Genomic DNA, 24047 nt, shown 5'->3' on the forward strand with positions numbered 1-24047 from the left:
CATCACGTTTCAGGATACTTTGATCATTTTTCCACAGAAAAAGATGTTTGAAGAGAGTCATTTTTGAAGTTTTTTTTTAAAGTGCGTATTCATGCAAGTTAAAAAAGGAGTGTTTGACTCAGAAGGTAGTTAAAATGTGAATTAGCCAGGCTTGATTTTGTTTCCTCATAGACTTTAATTAAGCAATTCATTAGCCTTTCTCAGCAACTGAAAACACACACGCCCATTCTATTGGAAAGTCTTTGATTTTTTTTACCAGCTGTAAGCAGCAAGAGATAAAATATTGAAACAGGATATTATGCAGGCAGTTAAGTTTTTGCATCAGAAAGCAGTGAGGCCAGGAAAAGCCAGCAAAAAGCCTATGGTGAGTTGAAATTAGCTTATTTAAGTCAAGTAAGATGAGCTACCATTGTGGAGAAACAAATGTGCTCATTATTTTTGTACCATTACATGAAGACAAGTTGTACTGATTAAGATAATTTCATCTAATCATAGCTGTTGTTCTGTATGCTCACTCGCTGAAAAATAAAGCAGTTTAATTATTCATATCAAGCCTTGCTCACCGTTCGCTCAGTTCATCTTTGGAGAAATGCACACAAGAAAGACACATATACCTGGTCCAGGCCACAAGGGGTACATTTGTTATACTCTCGGGATACATATTGTGCAGGAAGATGTAGGGCAATTTGAGTAAACACCCACAGAATTAAGATGCTCAGACCGCTTACAGGAGCAACTGATGCCACTGAATCCAACAAGGTGTCTATGATAGACCCAACAATGCTGAACCTTGGATAACTGCTAGAGAAGGAATGTGGATTATTCCTGCCCCTGCGGTTTATTATATGACTTTTTAAAATTGATTACATCAGAAGTGATCGGAAGATCCAGCCGACATACGAGTAAAAGTCTCACTGAATGAAAGAGTTAGATAGACACAGTGAGGCGGGCAGGGAGGTAGAGTTTCTCATTTATAGGAAAAAGGAGAATGCATTCTTCTCCCTGTAATTAACAAGGCGCTAATGAAATTGTGGCAGCATGTGCTTTGAAATGTGCAATTATTGAGAGAATTTTGTTAGTCAGTCCTTAATAGAAAAAGCAGGTATTTTCCTGCTTGTGATATCCCATGAGAGAAAGTTCCAAATCCCTTGCTTCACTGCTGCAATCTGCAAAAGAAAAAAAAAACACCTCAATATGTTCCTATAATTAAGTTTGGCTATTCTGTGGTTACTTTCAGTATGAAGAAACAGGCTAGAAGGCCATAAAATGCAAACAAAGCACTGGGGTTAATTTCGAGAGGAATAGATAGATTTGAAAAGCAGAAAGATATGTTAAACATAAGAACATAAGAAATAGGAGCAGGAGTAGGCCATTTGGCCCCTTGAGCCTGTTCCACCATTTAATAAGATCATGGCTGATCTCATCATGGACTCAGCTCCATTTGCTGCCCGCTCCCCATAACCCTTTACTCCCTTATCGCTCAAAAATCTGCCTATCTCCGTCTTAAATATATACAATGACTCATCCTCCACAGCTCTCTGGGCCAGAGAATTTCATAGATTTACAACCCTCTGACAGAAGAAATTCCTCCTCATCTCAGTTTTAAATAGGCGGCCCCTTATTCTGAGACTATGTCCCCTAGTTTTAGTTTTCTCTATGGGTGGAAATATCCTCTCTGCATCTACCCTATCGAGCCCCCTCATTATCTTATATGTTTCGATAAGATCATCTCTCATTCTTCTGAACTCCAATGTGTATAGGCCCAACCTACTCAACCTATCTTCATAAGACAACCCCCTCATCTCCGGAATCAACCTAGTGAACCTTCTCTGAACAGCCTCCAATGCAAGTATATCCTTCCTTAAATCTGGAGACCAAAACTCTATGCAGTACTCTAAGTGTGGCCTCACCAATACCCTGTACAGTTGTAGCAGGACTTCTTTGCTTTTATACTCTATCCCCCTTGCAATAAAGGACAACATTCCATTTGCCTTCCTGATTACTTGCTGTACCTGCATACTAACTTTTTGTGTTTTATGCATAAGGACCCCCAGATCCCTCTGTACTGCAGCACTTTGCAATTTTTATCCATTTAAATTATAATTTGCTTTTCTATTTTTTCTGCCCAAGTGAATAACCTCACATTTTACCACATTATGCTCCATCTGCCAAATTTTTGCCCACTCACTTAGCCTGTCTATATCCCTTTGCAGATTTTTTGTGTCCTCCTCACTATTTGCTTTCCTACTCATCTTTGTATAATCAGCAAACTTGGTTACATTACACTCGGTCCCTTCATCCAAGTCATTAATATAGATTGTAAATAGTTGGGGTCCCAGCACCGATGCCTGCAGCACCCCACTAGTCACTGTTTGCCAACCGGAAAATTACCCATTTATCCTGACTCTCTTTTCTGTTAGTTAGCCAATCCTCTATCCATGCTAATATATCACCCCCCAACCCCGTGAACTTTAATCTTGTGCAGTAACCTTTTATGTGACACCTTATCAAATGCCTTCTGGAAATCTAAGTACACCATATCCACTGGTTCCTCCTTATCCACCTTGCTCTTTCATCTTCAAAGAACTCCAGCAAATTTGTCAAACATGATTTCCCTTTCATTAAACCATGCTGACTCTGCTTGATTGAACTATGCTTTTCCAAATGTCCTGCTACTGCTTCCTTAATAATGGACTCTAGCATGTTCCCAATGACAGATGTTAGACTAACTGGTCTATAGCTTTCTGTCTGCCTCCTTATTTAAATAGGGGTGTTACATTTGCGGTTTTCCAATTGGTTGGGACCTCCCCAAAATCCAGGGAATTTTGGGAGATTACAACCAATGCATCCACTATCTCTGCAGCCACTTCTTTTAAGACCCTAGGATGCAAGCCATCGGGTCCAGGGGACTTGTCCACCTTTAGTCCCATTATTTTACCGAGTACTACTTCTTTAGTGATAGTGATTGTATTAAACTTGTATAGAATCTTGTTTAGACCACACTTGCATACTGCAAACAGAGAAGGTGTAAAAAGGCTTTACAAGGATGAGCCCAGAACTGAGAGGTTATAACTATTAGGAATGACTGAACAGGCTGGCCTGTTTTCTCCAGAAAAGAGAAGGCGGAGGGGGTGACCTAACAAAGGTCTTTAATATTATTAAGGGTTTGTTAAGGTAGATGTAGAGAAAATGTTCCCACTGTTGGGGAATCCAAAGCAGGGGATCATAAATATGTTAGTCCCTAAAAAATCCATTAGGGAATTCAAAAGAATCTTCTTTACCCAGAGAGTGGCTAGAATGTGGAACTCACTACCACAGGGAGTAATTGAGGTGAATAGCATAGATGCACTTAAAGGGAAGCTAGCTGAGTACTTGAGGGAGAAAGGAATAGAAGGATATGCTGAAGGATAGGGTTCGGTGAAGTAAGGTGGGCGGAGGCTCGTGGAGCGTAAACACCGGCATGGATCAGTTGGGCCCAATGACCTGTTTCTATGTTGTAAGTTCTATGTAAGGAACTGAAACTCCACGTACTTGCCCTGGCGCATTTTGCCACCAGTACACAGAGGGAACCTCCTGAATTCTCCACTGTTCCCTTATTTACACACTGGCAGTGTGCTCCCAGCGTGCTTTGCCAGAAGATGGGATTTCCTGGACAGGAGCCTAAGTGTGTCGCACATGCACTTCCTTGGCTTCAAAGTCCAATTCTGTTCAGTATTGGGCTGAGATGAGCCAGAATTCCCAGGGGGACAGAGGATAGTTCTGAAGGTCATGTTAAGGGAAGTGATTGCAGAGAGGCTAGCCATTTTTTGATCCGAGGGCAATTCTTCCAGCAAGCTGCAGTCCAGGCTGCCTGAGAAGATCAAATGAATGCAGTTTCTGTTATAAAAGGTGAGGAAGAAACGAAACACCTTGAAGAAGTTTACCCAGATTAGTGAATCCTCCACTTATCTCCTTATTGTGTTCTGCAATGGCATGCCTGCAACATACACATAGAATTTGCCTTCAACTAGCTGCATACTCACATGGGATGCTTTCTTATCTTTACCTACCCCTTTTCTCTCTCCACAACTAGCATAAGTCAACCCATCATCATCATAGGCAGTGCCTTGGAATCGAGGAAGACTTGCTTCCACTCTTAAAAATGTGTCCTTAGGTGGCTGAACAGTCCAATATGAGAGCCACAGTCCCTGTCACAGGTGGGACAGATAGTTGTTGAGGGAAAGGGAGGGTGGGACAGGTTTGCCGCATGATCTTTCCGCTGCCTGCACTTGATTTCTGCATGCACTCAGCGATGAGACTTGAGGTGCTCAGCACCCTCCCGGATGCACTTCCTCCACTTAGGGTGGTCTTTAGCCAGGGACTCCCAGGTGTTACTGGGGATGTTGCACTTTTTCAGGGAGGCTTTGAGGGTGTCCCTGTAACGTTTCCTCTGCCCACCTTTGGCTCGTTTACTGTGAAGGAGTTCCGCGGAAGTAGAGCACTTGCTTTGGGAGTCTCGTGTCTGGCCTGCCCAGCGGAGCTGATCAAGTGTGGTCAGTGCTTCAATGCTGGGGATGTTGGCCTGGTCGAGGACGCTAATGTTGGTGTGTCTGTCCTCCATAAATCATGCATAACATGCCTTTCACCTCTCTAGGAAACTTTTCACTGATGGCGAATAGGGCCAAAAACGATTTCCTCAGTGGCCATATGCATGCTGTACGTTCTTGCACTCTTCTTGTGGGAGCCACAGTGATCAATTTCGTAGTTTTTCTGATTGCTGGCGAAGGCAGCCCATAATAGAAGGAAGACAGGAGGGGGCAGACCAGATCTTACTACCCTGGCATGCCCCAAAAAACTGACCCTGGACATAGTGGGCCACCACTCCATGGTCCCCCATTGGAGTGAGGCATGCAGGTGGTACATTTGCCTCTGCTCCGAGCTATAAAACTTCAACTCATCCTCCATCTCCCTAAGGGCAAGAGGAATTCTCAAAGGACTGCCTATGCTATCCATCGGGTACTGGTGCCTAGCTCAGGCAAGCTAGCTTGAATAGTAGTAGAATCTGTTCTTTTCGAACACTCTTCAGTTCTGACGAAGGGTCATCGACCCGAAACGTTAACTCTGTTTCTCTCTCCACAGATGCTGCCTGACCTGCTGAGATTTCCAGCATTTTCTGTTTTTATTCCAGATTCCAGCATCCGCAGTATTTTGCTTTTGTATAGCTTGAATAGTAGGTGAGCAAAACTGAAACTCTAACCCAAAAAAGGGAACAAATTAATGAGGGAGTCCAAACAACAGAAGTGCAATTCAAAGAGAGAAAAAAAAGGGCCCAAAACTGAGCTCTCCTAAATCACTGTAACAAGTTGCTATAAGTGACTATGCACCTGCAGAAGTGTTTTTTTAATTTGTTTACGGGATGTGGGCGTCGCTGCAAGGCCAGTATTTATTGCCCATCCCTAATTGCCCTTGGGAAGATGGTGGTGAGCCGCCTTCTTGAACCGCTTCAGTCCATGTGGTGAAGATACTGCGACAGTGCTGTTCGGGAGGGAGTTCCACGATTTTTGACGATGAAGGAACGACGATATACTTCCAAGTCAGGATGGTTTGGAGGGGAACTTGCTGGTGTTCCCATGCACCTGCTGCCCTTGTCCTTCCAGGTGGTAGAGGTCGCAGGTTTTGGAGATGCTGCCGAAGAAGTCTTGGTGATTTGCTGCCGTGCATCTTGTAGATGGTACACACTGTAGCCATGGTGCACCGGTGGTGGATGGGTTGCTAATCAAGCGTGCTGCATTGTCCTGGAGCTTCTTGAATATTGTTGGAGCTGCACTCATCCAGGCACCTGGTGAGTATTCCCTCACATTCCTGACTCGTGCCTTGTGGATGGTGGAAAAGCTTTTAGGGAGTCAAAAGGTGAGACACTCGCTGCAGAATACCCAGCCTCTGACCTGCTCTTGTTGCCACATTATTTATGTGGCTGATCCAGTTAAGTTTCTGGTCAATGATAACCCCCAGGATGTTGATGGTGGGGGATTCGGCGATGGTAATGCCAGTGAATATCATGGGAAGGTGGTTAAACTATCGCTGGTTGGAGATGGTCATTGCCTGGCACTTGTGTACTGTATTCCAGATTTTAAAGGCACACAGGGCTGGTATCATGTGAATGATTTGATGCATTCGCATTTCTAGGGTTGCCAGGAAATGCCCACAACTACATTAAATTAGTGCTTCAAATGAGACTCGTGTACGGAGCATTGCAAGCTTTCCACACTTCCAGTGCAGCTCCAATGGAAAACTTAGGGCAGTGTGTTTAAAACACAAATCCAACACAAGGCCTTACCCTCCATCCCCCCACCTGGATTTCCCATCCCCTTTTCTCCCAGTGCTCACTAGTTCCACCAATGCATGGGAGCGGAACTTTAGCGTCTGCATGGTCCTGCCTGGTTACTGTGATCTAGGAGTGCTCTCAATGGCAAGTATGAATAATCTATTAGTTGGTCCATTGAATACTAAATTGAGCTGGACCTGGAATACACTTTTCTTGGCAGCTTGGGGGGAGGCAGGAATGTGAGAATTGGAACAGTGATACAGAGACAATGGGGTCTGGAATTTCCTCCATTTTGGCTGGATATTATCCTGAAAGCATCGTTCCAGGATATATTTCATGTCATTTTAATCTCGGTGTTCATTTTGCACTGTTGTTGACAATGAGATTAAAAAGTGGCAGCAGGGCTGAGTACACCAACTGGGAAGGGACATAGCCAACCTAGGGCCTCATCCATTCACACTTTTGAGAGTACTCATAAGATTGCAGATAGTATAAGGAACGTATGGAAGGTACTCGCGGAGTCACGCCTGAGTCAGAAATGTGTGGGTTCAAGCCCCACTCCAGGACTTGAGTACAAAAGCTAGGCTGACACTCCAGTGCAATGCTGAGGGAGCACTGTGCTGTCGGAGGTGCCGTCTTTCGGATGAGACGTTAAACTGAGGCTCTGTCTGCTCTCTCAGGTGGACATAAAAGCTCCCATCGCTCTATTTCGAAGAGGAGAAGTGGGGTTCTCCCCGGTGTCCTAGCCAATAATTATCCCTCAACCAACATCACTAAAACATGAACTGGTCATTTATCTCATTGCTGTTGGTGGGACCTTGCTATGTGTAAATTGGCTGCCGCGTTACCTACATTACAACAGTAACTACACTTCAAAATTACTTAATTGGCTCTGAAGCACTTAGGGATGTCCTGAGGTTGTGAAAGGTGCTATATAAATGCAACTTCTTTTTTTTCTTTCTCACTATTTAATCAATGTGGTCTTTTCGCATCAGGATCTTGTACATGTACATGACAAAAAGCAATAAAAGCGTCTGGTTAATTTGTTCTCTTATTTTTTTCATTTAAATAAAATGAAACCCACTCTCTTCTAAGTATTTCCTTCATATTTAAACACAAAGATTGCCAGACTGACATCAGTGTTAATGTGAACCCTTGATTTCTAATGAAAACATAGAAATGTGATGTCGGAGGTGCAAAATTATAGAAAAATAATCGTACACGTCCTGATTTGATGTTAAATGCCAAGAACAATATGATAGTTCAGTTGCTTGTATAGGTGCCATCAGATAGAGATCGCATAATTAAGAAATTATACAGGCATGTTTGCACAGTGAGAAATAGATGAAGTACAAGGTGCAGTCCAGTTGAAGCATTGTCTTCTACCGCACCATTAGATGTATGTCGTAACACTGCACAATGCTGTTTTGTAATGTTGACACAGAAAATTAAGAGTTTGAAGAGTGAACAGAAACAGGGTTGGGGAGAAGACATTTCGAACTTTCTGATTGAGCTTATTGCAATGCTACCCCCTACTGGTATTGAAGTGTAATCTACCTCGAATATAATAATAGTCACACAGGGAAATATAATAGGATTTTCACAATAATACAAGACTGAAAATTGCAGAGAAGTTATAAGTGGTTCTGGTTCCCCTTTGTGTTTCAGTGTCAGTAGACTTAAAAATATTTGGTTTGGTAGTTAAGCAATCCCAACAAAGGTTTTCGACACATGTAATTGTGCTTGGTCACGAGTACTACATTTAGAGTAGTGATATTATTGGTCCAAGTAAGGTGTAGGGAAAATATAACCGTGGTCCACCCTCATGAAGCTATGCAGCATGTACAATCTATCATGGTATGTGGCATTATTGGAAACAATACACAGATTCTAGAGTGACTGTTGGGTAATGTGAAGCTTTACCTTCTTGCATAACAGTAACAGATTTCATGTCATAAAGAAGATTCATTTTGAAGGATACCACCATTTGCTAAGTGTAACAACTTGTGCTTTTAAAAAAAATCGTTAAACACTTTGGCAATTTATCATCAATAGGTTGTCTGGTGCTAAACTTGTTAAAGAGCTCACTACTAAGTGTAGAACTAATTAACTTATTCCCCTGCAGTCACAGGGATAACATTTTGCTTCTGGATGTAGGTCATTTTTCATTTTTTTCCCCACAAACATCGATCTAAGTATAAAGTAATATTTTTCTTTCTTTTGGGTTCTTATCTCTCCCTTAACAGATGTGATTCTTAAAAGGACACAAAATTCTCTTAACAATATTCAGTTATATATGGGAATGATTTAGCTCTAAACGTCAGTCTGAAATGGCATTACAGTTTGCACAGATATGATAATGTATCGATTATCGTACTGGACTGGCAACCAGAGGTTGCCATTTTAAATTCTACTATTGACAAGTTGTGATAGTGAATTCATTAAATCTGGTGATTTGTGAGCTGGCCGCAGAAAAAAAATTGACCATGAACATTGTAAAATCCCCACTGGTTTAGGAATGCTCTTCTGGGAAGGAAATCTGCCCCACTTACCCAGTCTGGCCTACACGTGACTCTAGTGACACACTGTGTAGCTGACTCTACATTGCCTAGCAAAGCCATTCAGTGCAGCTAGGAATGGACCTATGTATGTCGTGAGAACTTTGGTGGCAATACAAACCAAGGCAAGGAATTCCCAGGATCATCAGTTGCCCAATATTTACACTGCTCAGGGACAAGGCGATCTTGTATATTTCCTTGTCAACGCCTGTTGTGTTGCTCTGTATGTATGTGTGCCACTTATTTTGTGCTCTGAGAATATTGAGATTTGGGAGTAAGAAAAAGGATTAAAAGAAATGAAGATGGATTAAAAATGTAAAGAACAGTAGAAATGACAAAAACAGCATAAATAGAAATAAAAGAAGCGAAACAGCGGTGAAAGAAACTGAGACAATATGATAAATAATCAGAAAAGACAAACAGGAGAAATATACAAAGAAAGCGAGAACGAAACACCATGAGAGTAAATAATAAATTATATGAATATTGTGGTACAACTTTAGATTTCAAAACAAAGTCCTGAATACATGTAAGTGAAACACAGTGAGGAGGAAAAGAACGGAACAGTTTTATTATTTATTTTCTTTTTTTTAGTATGCTCGTACTTATGTACATATGAAAATGTGTCCAGGAATAAACAGGACAACATCCTAAGATGAATAATGTGATTTGCACAAAAGGACTGATCACAATATGGGAGCAGTGGATTTCTATTGGTAAGAAATGCATAAACTGTATTCTGAAAAGTTCAGGTGTGCTTTCATTTCCAAATTTGTTTACAACAAATAATATAATAACTGTTGTGAAGATTTAATAAAGAGGGCGGTGGTGGCATTTGCGAAGGAGGAGGATGGAAAGGACTTGACTCCTCACTTTATCTTGTTCCAGTAAGGAGGAGGATTCCTTAAAAACTAGAAAAAAGATTACATAAAGGTAAAGAAATGGGTCCAGAACCACAAGCTCTCAGAAACTGTCTTGTTCAGGAAAAACGTTTCTTTCCCCAACCAGATGGGATGTATTACACTGAATAGCTGCTGTCTACCTACTCAGCTTCTCTTGATTTGTAGACAGGCTGACAAGGAACATTCAGTATTGAGTTGATTGATCTAATGTCCTTTGACAAATCTTTGGTTTTACTGATCTAAATCTAATTCAAAGAAATAACACACTAGCGCATACTTTTGGATTCATTCAGTAACATTGATGTTTATTAACTTCATGGTGTAGAAACCTTATTTGATTGTGTACTTTAGAATTGAATCATAGAATCTTACAGCACAGAATGAGGCCATTTGGCCCATCATGCCTGTGCTGGCTCTTTGAAAGAGCTATCCAATTAGTCCCACTCCCCCGTTCTTTCCCCATAGCCCTGTAATTCTTTTCCTTTTCAAGTAGATATCCAACTCCTTTTTGAAAGTTACTACTGAATCTGCTTCCGGCAGTAAAACTCAGATCATAACATCTCACTGTGTAAAGAAAAATGGCCATTTAGACATTTTGTGACTGACTGTGACTATCAGTCTGTTCTGACCTGCAGCTATCGAAAAGGGGAAACGCAGAAAAACACAAAAAGACATAAGGTTGTTGTGAAGGTGAGGTATGTTAGTGTCCCAACAATGTGAAGGTGATGTATACTAGTGTCCTTAAATGATATGGTGAGATTTTGAACCTACAATTCCTATTCTGCTGAGGTAATGATCCTGGCTAGGCCAGTAGAGGAAAGGAAAGGGCTTATCTGCCCAAGGAAGGTGGAAAAATTATGGCAAATTATTTACTCTGGGCTACTGTCTGGTGGTCAGGTGCAGTGTTGTTAGTCAGTTGCTGAATATGATACATATAGCGGGGAGGGGAGGGGTGGAAGAAATCTGAACAAAGAGTTTTAAAAATTACAGTGGATACTGCACTCAGTTTGTTCTGAGTAATTAAACCACAATCTAGTATTTGACAATAGACAATAACTTAATAATAACATTTAAAAATATAAATTAATTAACATTAAATAAGCTATTCCATTCTATAACTGAATATTATCCTCAGGGTAAGCACTGCGAGAAGTTTGACTTTGTAATTAAATCCAGCAAACATGCAGAGAGAAACTGGTTCACAATAACCTGGACTTCAAGGGGATATAGACAGGCTAAGTGAATAGGCAAGAACATGGCAAATGGAATACAATGTGGAGAAATGTGAAGTTATTCACTTTGGTAGGAAAAACAGAAAAGCAGAGCATTTTATAAATGGTGCAAGATTGGGAAATGTTGATGTTCAGAGGGATCTGGGTGTTCTTGTACACAAATCACTGAAAGTTAACATGCAGATACAGCAAGCAATTAAGAGAGCAAATGGTACGTTGGCCTTTATTACAAGAGAATTTCAGTAAAAAAATAAAGACATAAGAACATAAGAACATAAGAATTAGGAACAGGAGTAGGCCATCTAGCCCCGCGAGCCTGCTCCGCCATTCAACAAGATCATGGCTGATCTGGCCGTGGACTCAGTCCACTTACCCGCCCGCTCCCCATAACCCTTAATTCCCTTATTGGTTAAAAATCTATCTATCTGGGATTTGAATACATTCAATGAGCTAGCCTCAACTGCTTCCTTGGGCAGAGAATTCCACAGATTCACAACCCTCTGGGAGAAGAAATTCCTTCTCAACTCGGTTTTAAATTGGCTCCCCCGTATTTTGAGGCTGTGTGCCCTAGTTCTAGTCTCCCCGACCAGTGGAAACAACCTCTCTGCCTCTATCTTGTCTATCCCTTTCATTATTTTAAATGTTTCTATAAGATCACCCCTCATCCTTCTGAACTCCAACGAGTAAAGACCCAGTCTACTCAATCTATCATCATAAGGTAACCCCCTCATCTCCGGAATCAGCCTAGTGAATCATCTCTGTACCCCCTCCAAAGCTAGTATATCCTTCCTTAAGTAAGGTGACTAAAACTGCACGCAGTACTCCAGGTGCGGCCTCACCAATACCCTATACAGTTGCAGCAGGACCTCCCTGCTTTTGTACTCCATCCCTCTCGCAATGAAGGCCAACATTCCATTCGCCTTCCTGATTACCTGCTGCACCTGCAAACTAACTTTTTGGGATTCATGCACAAGGACCCCCAGGTCCCTCTGCACCGCAGCATGTTGTAATTTCTCCCCATTCAAATAATATTCCCTTTTACTGTTTTTTTTTTCCCCAAGGTGGATGACCTCACATTTTCTGACATTGTATTCCATCTGCCAAACCTAGCCCATTCGCTTAACCTATCTAAATCTCTTTGCAGCCTCTCTGTATCCTCTACACAACATCTTACTACAATTATATAGGGCTCTGGCGAGACCACAACTGGAGTATTTGTGCAGTTTTTGTCTCCTTACTTAAGGAAAGATATACTTGCCATAGAAGGAGTGCAATGAAGGTTCACTAGACTGATCCTGGGATGGGGGCATTGTCCCATGAGGAGAGATTGAGCAGACTAGGCCTATATTCTCCAGAGTTTAAAAGAATGAGAGGTGATCTCATTGAAACATACTAATTTCTTACAGGGGTTTACATCGTTGATGCAGGGAGGATGTTTCCCCTGGCTGGGGAGTTTAGAATCAGGGGTCACAATCTCAAAATAACGGTTGGCCACTTAGGATTGAGATGAAGAAAAATTTCTTCACTCAGAGGGTGGTGAATCTTTGTAATTCTCTAACCCAATGGGCTGTGGAGGCTCATCATTGAGTGTGTTCAAAACAGAGATCGATAAATTTTTGGATATTAAAGGAATCAAGGAATATGGGATTAGTGATGGCCTACTCCTACTGGGGGCCATTTGGCTCTATTGCCTGTGCCAATGCTGATGCACTCCCCTGTAACCTCATCCCCCCCCTCCCCCAGATGCCTTTATATTGCTCCTTTTCAAATATTTACCCATTCCCTTTTAAATGATGTTCTAGTCTTTGCCTCAATAGCCACTTGTGATGAAGCATCCCATGGTCTAATAGCCTTCAGTTCAAAAACCTTCCTCTCCCTTGGTTCTTCCAGTGAGAATTCTTGGTCTCTGTCCCCTTGTTCCCCATTCGTCCACCACTGGCAATAACTTTCCCACAGTGAGGTCTTCATGTTTCACTCACCCCTTTACTGGCAGCTCCTCTCTCTGTGCCGCTCCCACTCACTTACATTGCTGCTGCTCCCAGCTCTGCGGGAAATGCTGAGATCCATGCCTTCCCCACTCCCCCTCTCCACCCCTTCCAAGCCCCAATCCCCGGACTCCCTATTCCCCTCTTCCCTGCCCAGTCAAGCCCCAATCCCCGGACCCCCTATCCCCCTCTTTCCTGCTCAGCCAAGCCCCAAGCCCCAGACCCCCTATCCCCCTCTTTCCTGCCCAGTCAAGCCCCAATCCCTGACCCCAATTCCCTCTCTCCTACTGGGCCAAGCCCCAATTCCCGACCCCCAATCCCCTACCGGCCAAGCCCCAATCCCCTACCGGCCAAGCCTCAATCCCCGACCCCCAATCCCCTTTCTCCTACCGGGCCATGCCTCAATGCTTTGTTTGCTTTTTAAAAAACTGGGTCACTATTTTTAGTGATTTGTGTATCTGTACCCCATCCCTCTGCTCCTCCAGCCCATTTAGACACTTATTTTCCAAGGAGTATTGGCCTCATTATTCTTCCTCCCAAAATGTACCACCTCACACTAATCTATATTGAAGTTCATTTGTCAATGCATACCCATTCTGCAAATTAATTGTCTTCCTGTATTTTGTTGCAGTCTTCCTTTGCATGAACTACACCCCCGCCCCCCAATTTGGTGTCATCCGCAAATTTTGAAATTGTACTTCTGAACCCGAGTCCATATATATTTAGCTACATTTTGTATAAATGTGTAAATAAACTTTTCTGAGTGTAGATAATCTACAAAAATTGGATAGACATAGCCTGCACGTTGTATTTGTGTATTTATAGATAAGATTCAGGTTTTCCAAGATGGTAAAGGGAAGCAAAATGTTAGATTTTGTAAGCAGGAAGGCAGGTCCAACCTATTCGTCACTTTGGCCCTCTGAGGCCTTCTTCAGCCCATGCTTCTTCCTGTCCCCGCACTGCAGTCTGAAAGCCTGTGGAGGCAATCCCCGCCCGCCTCTGAAAGCAGATTTCAGACAAAGTTTCAGTCCGGGATCAGATTCCACCCCCACCCAACCTCCTTCCGAACTTTGATGGGGCGAAAGTCCAAACAGGGCGATGGTGTCGAAATATATTACCGTTTGTATCTGCTACTTACTAATGAAATAAACAATGAAACAGCCAGAGACGGGAGTGGGACTGACGTACATGACCCAGAGGCGTTATAAACATTAGATAACCAGGGAGTGACAGGAAGGGAGATAGAGACAGTCAACAGGTAATCACAGACAGACTGAGCCAGACAGGCAGTTAAAGAGAGAATAACAGACAAGCAGAGCACCAGGGAGAGAAAATGACAGACAGCAAAGAGTGGGAAAAAGATAAACGGACAGATCGAGAGACAGAAAGTGAAATTGGAGCAAACGGTTACGGCGACATTCCTGAATTCTATTATTTAATCTGAACAGCGATTGTTTATGTAAAAATCACGCAAATTCTTCTTTGCACTGGAGAGGTTACTTTTATTATTTATTAAATTAAATCTAAGGATTGGTTCTGCTGGCATTCAACACGTTTATCGATGATGATTATATTGATAAATTAATGGTTTAAATATAGTCAGACTTTATTGGCCGGACGTATATAAAATTAATCATCCCAGAGTCATCCAAATACTTTCACCCACTCAGTGCTTCCGAGAAGCGGTTTATTTTGTAACATTTTTATTATGAGAATAATTATGTAAGAACTCTTCTGGATTGCAAATAAAGATTCTTATTAAAGTAGTCAAATTTCAGGAAGAGTGCCTGGAGAAGGAGAGATTATTTGTAATGATTAATATCTATAAAAAATAATCCAATTTGTTTTACAGACAACCATTGAGACAAATCACTAGGGGGCGCTTCTGGGTAGCTGGGATCGGTACCTTGCCCTTTCGCGCCTGACACTCGCACTATTAACATGTCAAACAGTTCAGTTCACGAAAAAATCCCTCTTATTACTATAAGTGAACAGCAAACATTCTAAAGTTGTGTTTGAGGTTTTAAACATACCACGGCTTTATTGTTCTTAATTATTCAGTTCATTCTGTACTAACTGAATGTTAGTGCTGAGAAATTTAACATGTTTTTCAGGCACTTTCAGGACAAGTACAGCGAGATTGTGCAAAATAAAGCTCCCTCTCCTCTGCTGGGACAGGGTTGCTGGGTTACTGGTGGGGCAGGTTTCACCCCCCGACACAGGCTGACACACAACCTCCACATCTCAGTATCTACCCAAGGTACCGCTGCTCGTCTTTCTCTTGGCCGCTACTTGGCCAAGATGAGGAGGAAAGAGAGTGTGCCTGAGTGATTAAAAAAAAGTGCTGGCTAGGTTAACGTTTTTAAAACTTTTAATTGGCCTTCTTGAATGTTATCTGAACGTAAGCGACTAAGAGTAAGAATTCGGCCGTGTCTGTTGTTGGAGATTTCCTCAAAGTGGAAAATAAACATTGTGTCGGATTGGAGCGTAGCCTATTCTGGATCGGTCAGTATGAGGAAAGATTTCTTGTCTTCAGTGGTGCGATCAATCCCCCAATCCCCCACTCAGTATGTCCCGCACCGAGCAGCAGTGACCATTCAGAGCCCAGTGAGAACCGAACACTATCAGCAGGTTTAACATAAACACTGATGTTACCAGCAGTTACTGCCGACAGGAAAGCTCTCCCAACGTGCATTCGTTCCAATGACAGGCGAGTCCCATCGTCCCCTCGCTGCGCCGGTTACATGTTCTTTTTGCATCGCCAGTGTCCAGTGAATGATTTCTGGCTGGCGATGTTGTTTTCTGGTTCCCCGTGTATTATGAACTGGGTTGGGTTTTGCTATCTTATTTCACCCGGACTCTAAGCTTTCTGCAGAGGATGGAGGCCTTTATCCAGCGCTGTGAGCTCCACTGAATTTCAGGACCTGAGGCACACTTTGTAAGCCAGGACACGACATGACCCGGTTACCCAGTTCCACCCGCACCCACACAGACACAGCCACGTGCACTGTCTGATCCCAGCCACATTATTCAAAGTATTCATCGATAGCCTCCGTATTAAAGTCTGGTGCAATTACACCCGTATTACTTTAAAGCATAGCATTAACATTTAAATCCATTGTAATAAACATGTACTCCCTTTCGAGTCAGATTACCACGATAGTGATTGCTTTGTGCCAACTCTCTTTTGGGAAGGTAACGCAACCCATTGTACGGACTCAGCTCGCGGAGGCAAGTTTTTTTGAACGCCCCAATTTTAGATTACCCCAAGAGGTCGGTTTTATTTAACAAAATTCAACTGATTTTATCGCGGTTTGCTTTGATTTTTTAAAACTCTGACAGACTCGCGCCAAGCGCTTTCCAAACACAAACTGGAAGATTGTGATGTGGGTTATAGTCTGAACAAGTCTCCCTGGTTCAACTTCATGTAGCAATCTCAAAACACGTGCCCACTTCTTGGTGTGAAAACAGACAACACGGCACTACTTTACAAATCTCATTTTAGCCAATTTATATCATTATTCCGATCTGTTGTGGTGAAATGTATTTACTCGTGCATAAATAATCAACTAAACTGAACCCTCCTTTCACACGGCAGTAATGAGGACTTGCATCACTCCTCAACTCCCTGCTCGCTCGTTTTACTGCTCGCTCCACTTTCCCATTACATGATTTTCTTTCTATAAAATGAGAACGTTTCCCATTACTTGTTCTCATGTTGTTATAAATCAGTGTCACCATCTGAAGTCAACCAGAAATCCGGGAATTCTCTGGCGATCGAGGCTTACAGACTGTTCTCAAAAGATACAGAAAAAGAACTCATTCAGTGAAACTTACCCAGAGCTGGGAGCGACTGAAATTGACAAACTATCTGTTTCCTTTTGCTTTGCGCTGCACGGGTCCGCCGGCAAACTTTCTGCGCTGAAGTCCTTTGAATTTCCTTGAAAGAAAGCTCTCCGCTGCTTTTAAACAGGATGGCGTAAATCAACAAAGAACTGATTTAAGCTCCGATCCCCCACACCGCCAGCTCGTCTTTTAAAACATTACGTAATGCCATCGCTACGTTCATTCATTTAACAGGACCAAAAAAAATTAACCCTTTCCTTCCATTGTCCTATATCCCATGGAGCAGATTTACAATGACACAACCAAACTCGGGGAACAGGAACGCACTTAAGATAGCAAAATAATTGCCCAAATCTCAATACCAGCATATTGTAAATACAATTGACCGGATGTCAATACCTGTATAATTCTAAGATTGCACATTCGCTAAAAAGCTTTAACGAATCATATTTAAACAATAACATTTAAAAGTTATCGATCGATATTCCCAGTTCCGGTGATAGTTGAATATGTGGAAACGGGGAGGCGGGGTGTTTAAGATGAGAGTTGTGGTTACCGAATTACAGAGGGGGATTTGGGTGAGATTACTGGGCAAAACACACCCACTAGCACTCTCCCCATCACCCACAAAAACGATTTAGATGTCAGGTGCTAAAAACACTGTTCTCTGGTTTTGATGAAATAATTGATCTTTATAAATTACAATGTTCCCACGCACTTTACAACCCGCAAATAATGTATCATTCGGAGTTTACACAATTTGTGTCATAAGAAACATAAGAATTAGGAACAGGAGTAGGCCATCTAGCCCCTGCTTCTCCATTCAATAAGATCATGGCTGGTGGACTCAGCTCCACTTACCCGCCCACTCCCCATAACCCTTAATTCCCTTATTGGTTAAAAATCTATCTATCTGTGACTTGAATACATTCAATGAGCTAGCCTCAACTGCTTCCTTGGGCAGAGAATTCCACAGATTCACAACCCTCTGGGAGAAGAAATTCCTTCTCAATTCGGTTTTAAATTGGCTCCCCCGTATTTTGAGGCTGTGCCCCCAAGTTCTAGTCTCCCCTACCAGTGGAAACAACCTCTCTGCCTCTATTCTGTCTATCCCCTTCATTATTTTAAATGTTTCTATAAGATCACCCCTCATCCTTCTGAACTCCAACGAGTAAAGACCCAGTCTACTCAATCTATCATCATAAGGTAACCCCCTCATCTCCGGAATCAGCCTAGTGAATCGTCTCTGTACCCTAGTATATCCTTCCTTAAGTAAGGTGACCAAAACTGCACGCAGTACTCCAGGTGCGGCCTTACTAATACCATATACAGTTGCAGCAGGACCTCCCTGCTTTTGTACTCCATCCCTCTCGCAATGAAGGCCAACATTCCATTCACCTTCCTGATTACCTGCTGCACCTGCAAACTAACTTTTTGGGATTAGTTTCATGCACAGAGTTTCATGCACAAGGACCCCCAGGTCCCTCTGCACCTCAGCATGTTGTAATTTCTCCCCATTCAAACATTTAACGTCATTGGCCATTAATAGAAACAAAGAATTCAAGTAAATTAGTTAAACATGATTTCCCCTTCATGAATCCATACTGCGTCTGCTTGATTGCACTATTCCTATCTAGATGTCCCGCTATTTCTTCCTTAATGATAGTTTCAAGCATTTTCCCCACTACAGATGTCGGGGGCCGGAGGCAATTTAGATGAGATTGTGAAAAATGCTTAAAAGCCTAAAAAAAAGTAAGATTAGTGTTAGGTACCCGGAGTTCCCGGGAAACAGGAATCGGGTTCTCAGGATGTCCCAAAGCATCTCATAGACTGACCCCGTATCCCAACCCCCCTAACAACATTCCTTTCGCTCACTCGCTCGGAGCAAATGATGCTCTCACCAATAGCAGAGCCAGGCCTGTTTGTTTTTCTTGCAGAAACTGACAGGATTTGCAGCCCGAAACTATTGATGGATGAAATGTATTTTTCCTCAGATCTCAATGTCATGTTTTTGTTTAAAACCTGCCCTGCGTGGCCAGCCTCCTTTATTGATGAAGATGCAGTTAACCATGTGGTCAACGAGACGCGAAGCAGGGGAAGCAATATAATGCTGATGTTGTGCGACTGTGAAACACCGAATAAAGTGAAGGGGGATGGGGTGTAAAGCTGCCCTATAATGGTGGTTAATGCAATTATTGCCTGTAATGTGGCAGCCCCAGGCCCGAGGCCCCCATTCCCAGTGTGTGCTCTGCGGATCCAAGAGTAAGGGGCACTTCACATAGAGCAGGGGGCGAGCAGGCAGCATGAAGTCATCGCAGTTATTAGATTAGAGTATGGTGGAGTTACTGACATATTGGAGAGTTACACGCGAGTTGGTTCGCATGGTTACAGTTACCAATAAGTTCAACGGAAGCCCGTAGGGCGAGAAGCTGTATTCAATATTTGATTCTATTAATGGCCAATGACGTTAAAAGAAGCACGGTTTTGGTTTAAAGTTAGCATTAAATGACCTTTATTTTAGCGTTTAGAATCTGGGAACACATTCAAAACCCAGTTTTGAATATATCGCAACTTTTATTACCTTTTAGACGCACGCTTATTATAAAACAACAAATCTGCACGGGATAGTTATAAACAAGCCTTATTAAAAAGATTTCTTGCAAGTATTGTTCAACTTTATGTCAAATTGGAAATCGATTTTTAAGGACTGTGCCCATTTGTTTAGTACAATATTTTAATATTATTCGGCGATCTACTTTGAACTGTAAAAGTCAAAATCAGGGGCCTGGGAACTCATTATAATATATATTATTAATAGTTCCTAAACATTCTATGTGGTCAGGTACAATGGATCGTCACCTTGTTAAATATTAACCGAATACAATTACTGCACGCTACAACCTTTGTGTTTAATAACTGTTGTTTGTCTGCTGCGAGGACCCTATTACTATGCAAATATAGGTCATACACATAACTATCATGTGTGATTGTCCTGGGAACATTATGTCATTGGCATGTCTGGTTTTACTTACGAGTTTCCTTTCTGACGCCGGCTAAGTTATCCGACCTGAAAAAGTTAGAATGGATCTATTGCGAGGATGTTACATTGATCGAAATAGTTTCATGAGAGCTCATTTTAAATTTCATGTTCATTATTTTCAGAGCAAAAAAACCACCAGAAGACATAAAGAATGTCCACTTTAATAAGATGAAAAGTATTTGAGAAAAACACCGGTTTGGGTTGAATTCGGTTTAGCTCCATGTGACATAAATAAGCTAGTTTAATTTTCATATGTGTGAGCACACTGTTTATTTTTTGCATTGAAGTATACCATAAAAACAATTTGAGAAAAATAATATATAATCCAATGATTAGCATCCTTATGTCTATATAGTTAAGCCTACATACTGATAAAGATGTTGAGAACCTTGTTGGTAGAAGTTCAGTTGCCCAGTCCTGTTCACAAGCCCGCATTCTGCATTCGCTGTGCCATTAACCCAGCACTCACAAATGAACTGAGGCTGCATACATCAAGAACATCCCTCGGTGCAAACAGATTGGAATAAATGTCGAAAGAGTCAAGGTAGAGACTGATACATGGAGGAAGGAGGGAGACCTCTGGGATGTTGGGATTTGTTAAATAAACGTACTGAAAGTTAATTGTATCACACGAATATATGCTGACGAGACAAAGATGGGAGGAAAAGCAATGTGTGAGGAGGACACAAAAAATCTGCAAAAGGACATAGGTAGGCTAAATGAGTGAGCAAAAATTTGGCAGATGGAGTATAATGTTGGAAAGTGGCAGAAAAAAAATCAAAGAGCAAGTTATTATTTAAATGAAGAGAGATTGCAAAGTGCTGCAGTACAGCGGGACCTGGGGGTACTTGTGCAAGAAACACAAAAGGTTAGTATGCAGGCACAGTAAGTGATCAGGAAGGCCAATGGAAATTTGGCCTTTATCGCAAAGGGGATGGAGTATAAAAGCAGGGAAGTCTTGCTACAGTTGTACAGGGTATTGGTGAGGCCATACCTGGAATACTGTGTGCAGTTTTGGTTTCCATATTTACGAAAGGATATACTTGCTTTGGAGGCAGTTCAGAGAAGGTTCACTAGGTTGATTCTGGAGATGAAGGGGTTGTCTTACGAGGAAAGGTTGAGTAGGTTGGGCCTCTACTCATTGGAATTCAGAAGAATGAGAGGTGATCTTATCGAAACGTATAAGATTATGAGGGGGCTTGACAAGGTGGATGCAGAGAGGATGCTTCCACTGATAGGGGAGACTAGAACTAGAGGGCATAATCTTAGAATAAGGGGCCGCCCATTTAAAACTGAGATGAGAAGAAACTTCTTCTCTCAGAAGGTTGTGGATCTGTGGAATTCACTGCCTCAGTGTGCTGTGGAAGCTGGCACATTGAATAAATTTAAGACAGAAATAGACAGTTTCTTAAACGATAAGGGAATAAGGAGTTATGGGTCGCAGGCAGGGAGGTGGACCTGAGTCCATGATCGGATAAGCCATGATCGTATTAAATAGCGGAGCAGGCTCAAGGGGTTGTATGGCCTACTCCTGCTCCTATTTCTTATGTTCTTATGTTCTTATAAATGAGTCATTTTCTGGTTGGCAAACAGTAACTAGGGGGGTGCCACAGGAATCGGTGCTGGGGCTTCAACTATTTACAATCTATATTAATGACTTGGATGAAGGGACCGAGTGTAATGTAGGCAAGTTTGTTGATGATACAAAGATGGGTGGAAAAACAAGTTGTGAGGAGGACACAAAAAATCTACAAAGGGATATAGACAGGCTAAGTGACTGGGCGAATATTTGGCAGATGGAGTATAATGTGAAAAAGTGTGAGGTTATCCATTTTGGCAGGAAAAATAAAAAAGCAAATTATTATTTAAGTGGAGGGAAACTACAAAATGCTGCAGTCCAGAGGGACCTGGGGGTCCTTGTGCATGAAACACAAAACGTTAATATGCAGGTACAGCAAGTAATCAGGAAGGCAAATGGAATGTTGGCCTTTATTTCAAGGGGGATAGGGTATAAAAGCAGGGAAGTCCTGCTACAATTGTACAGGATATTGGTGAGGCCACACCTGGAGTACTGCGTACAGTTTTGGTCTCCGTATTTAAGGAAGGATATACTTGCATTGGAGGCAGTACAGAGAAGATTCACAAGATTGATTCCGGAGATGAGGGGGTTGACTTATGAAGAAAGGTTGAGCAGTTTGGGCCTCTACTCATTGGAGTTTAAAAGAATGAGAGGTGATCTTACTGAAACATATAAGAAAAAGAGGGAGCTCGACAAGGTGGATGCAGAGGATGTTTCCACTCGTGGAGGAATCCAGAACTAGGGGGCATAGTTTAAGCATAAGGGGTCGCCCATTTAAAACTGAGATGAGGAGGAATTTCTTCTCTCAGGGACTCGTGAATCTGTGGAATTCTCTGCCCCAGATTGTGGAGGCTGGGTCATTGAATATATTTAAGGTGGAGATAGACAGATTTTGAGCGATAAGGGAGTGAAGGGAACGGGCAGGGAAGTGGAGCTGAGCCCAAGATCAGATCAGCCATGATCTTATTAAATGGCGGAACAGGCTCGAGGAGCCAAATTGCCTACTCTTGCTCCAAATTCTTATGTTCTTATATAATCATTTATTTTTACAACATTGGGAACAAAATATGTTGTGTATCCAGGTGTGACTATATTTGTAGTATTGAGCATTATAATCTAAAAGAGACATATATATGTCTCTGCTTAGATAAGGATATTGTATGTGTTATGTTTTATACAATAGGAAGTAGTTTGGACCATTGGATTTCTGCCAATTGGGAGTGATTGAGAATTGATTTTGTTCATTGGAATTCGATGCACTGGGAATGAATGGGAAGTGATTTGGTTCAATGCAACTTTTGACATTGGGAACAAATGAAAAGTACCTTTGTTCATTAGAATTCTATGATTGGTTAAAAACTACGCTTGCATTCTACATATACCAACTGGATGGAATTGAAGAGTCTGATTCTGATATAAGCAAATTGTTTTTTGTTACAAAGTAACTATTTTAAATTATACATTTAAAATACTTAGTCAATTAAGTTATACATTAAATTAATATAATTGATCTTAAGTATGTTTCCTGAACAGATATAGAATAAATAATACAAATAACAACATTTTATTCAGTCCATCTGCAGAACTATCTGTCCATTATGCACTATTATGTATCTAGCTTTATAACAATCATGTGGAGGGGTGCTTATGGAAATAAAATCATATTTACACAGCCACAAAATAACATTACAGTATAGCCAGTATAAACTGATTTGATGTTTGAGAATTACAAAACTATAAAAATGATCACTAAGATATTTTTATTTTGAAACCATACAAGAAATATTCAGAACATATAATATGGGGGAACTGGGTGGCAGAGTGGGCAAGATTACAGTCCTTTCAACTCTGGGATAATGCTTCAGTTGGAGCCGGACATTTGGTATGAAATTCTTCTGTCTCTGCCAGGTGTAAAAGTTCTGCGTGAAGTGATTTTAGACAGCATTGGTCTAATTCCCAAAGAGAGTGTGTTCATTGCAGAAAGTGTCCACAACATGCCACAAATTTGAATCAATTTGACAGTTTTATTCAAGGCTGTATGGATAGCTGATGTGGGAGATGGAAACAGTCAGATTGATCTAGTAGTTGACACAGTTGCCAGGAAGTTAGTTGAGGTGGAACATTGCAGCGAGGAAGATCGAGAAGAGGGTTGGCATGATGATGCAGCCCTGCTTGACCCCGGTTCGGACATTGATTGCGTCGGTGGTCGATCCGTTGGTCAGGATCATAGCTTGTATGTTGTCGTGGAACAGGCGGAGGATGCCGTTGTACCCCGTAGTGGACAGAATCCGCACTGTGACTCCGGGAGGAGCTCCTCAGCCACAGGGAGAAGATGGTTGAAGAGGATTCTAGCGTTGACTTTCCCAGTGGCTGACAACAGGGAGATTCCAAACGTCAGTGTTCTCAATCAGGCCAACATCCCCAGCATCGAAGCACTGACCACACTCGACCAGCTCCGTTGGGCGGGCCACATTGTCCGCATGCCAGACACAAGACAGCCAAAGCAAGTGCTCTACTCGGAACTTCTTCACGGCAGGCGAGCCCCAGTTGGGCAGAGGAAACGTTTCAAGGACACCCTCAAAGACTCCTTGATAAAGTTCA

The 24047-nt window shown here is 42.0% G+C and overlaps 1 protein-coding gene across 1 annotated transcript in view; it reads right to left on the minus strand.

The window, feature by feature from the left end:
- flnbl (filamin B, like) overlaps window positions 1-16990 on the minus strand; it is a 185829-nt gene extending 168839 nt beyond the window's left edge. The window contains exon 1 of the mRNA XM_070895259.1: window positions 16819-16990. The gene's annotated coding sequence lies outside the window, so the exon portion shown is untranslated. The remainder of the gene's footprint in view (window positions 1-16818) is intronic.
- Window positions 16991-24047: the final 7057 nt, after the last annotated feature.

The sequence above is a fragment of the Pristiophorus japonicus genome, chromosome 12 (genome assembly GCF_044704955.1).
Source record: "Pristiophorus japonicus isolate sPriJap1 chromosome 12, sPriJap1.hap1, whole genome shotgun sequence".
NCBI lineage: Eukaryota > Metazoa > Chordata > Chondrichthyes > Pristiophoridae > Pristiophorus > Pristiophorus japonicus.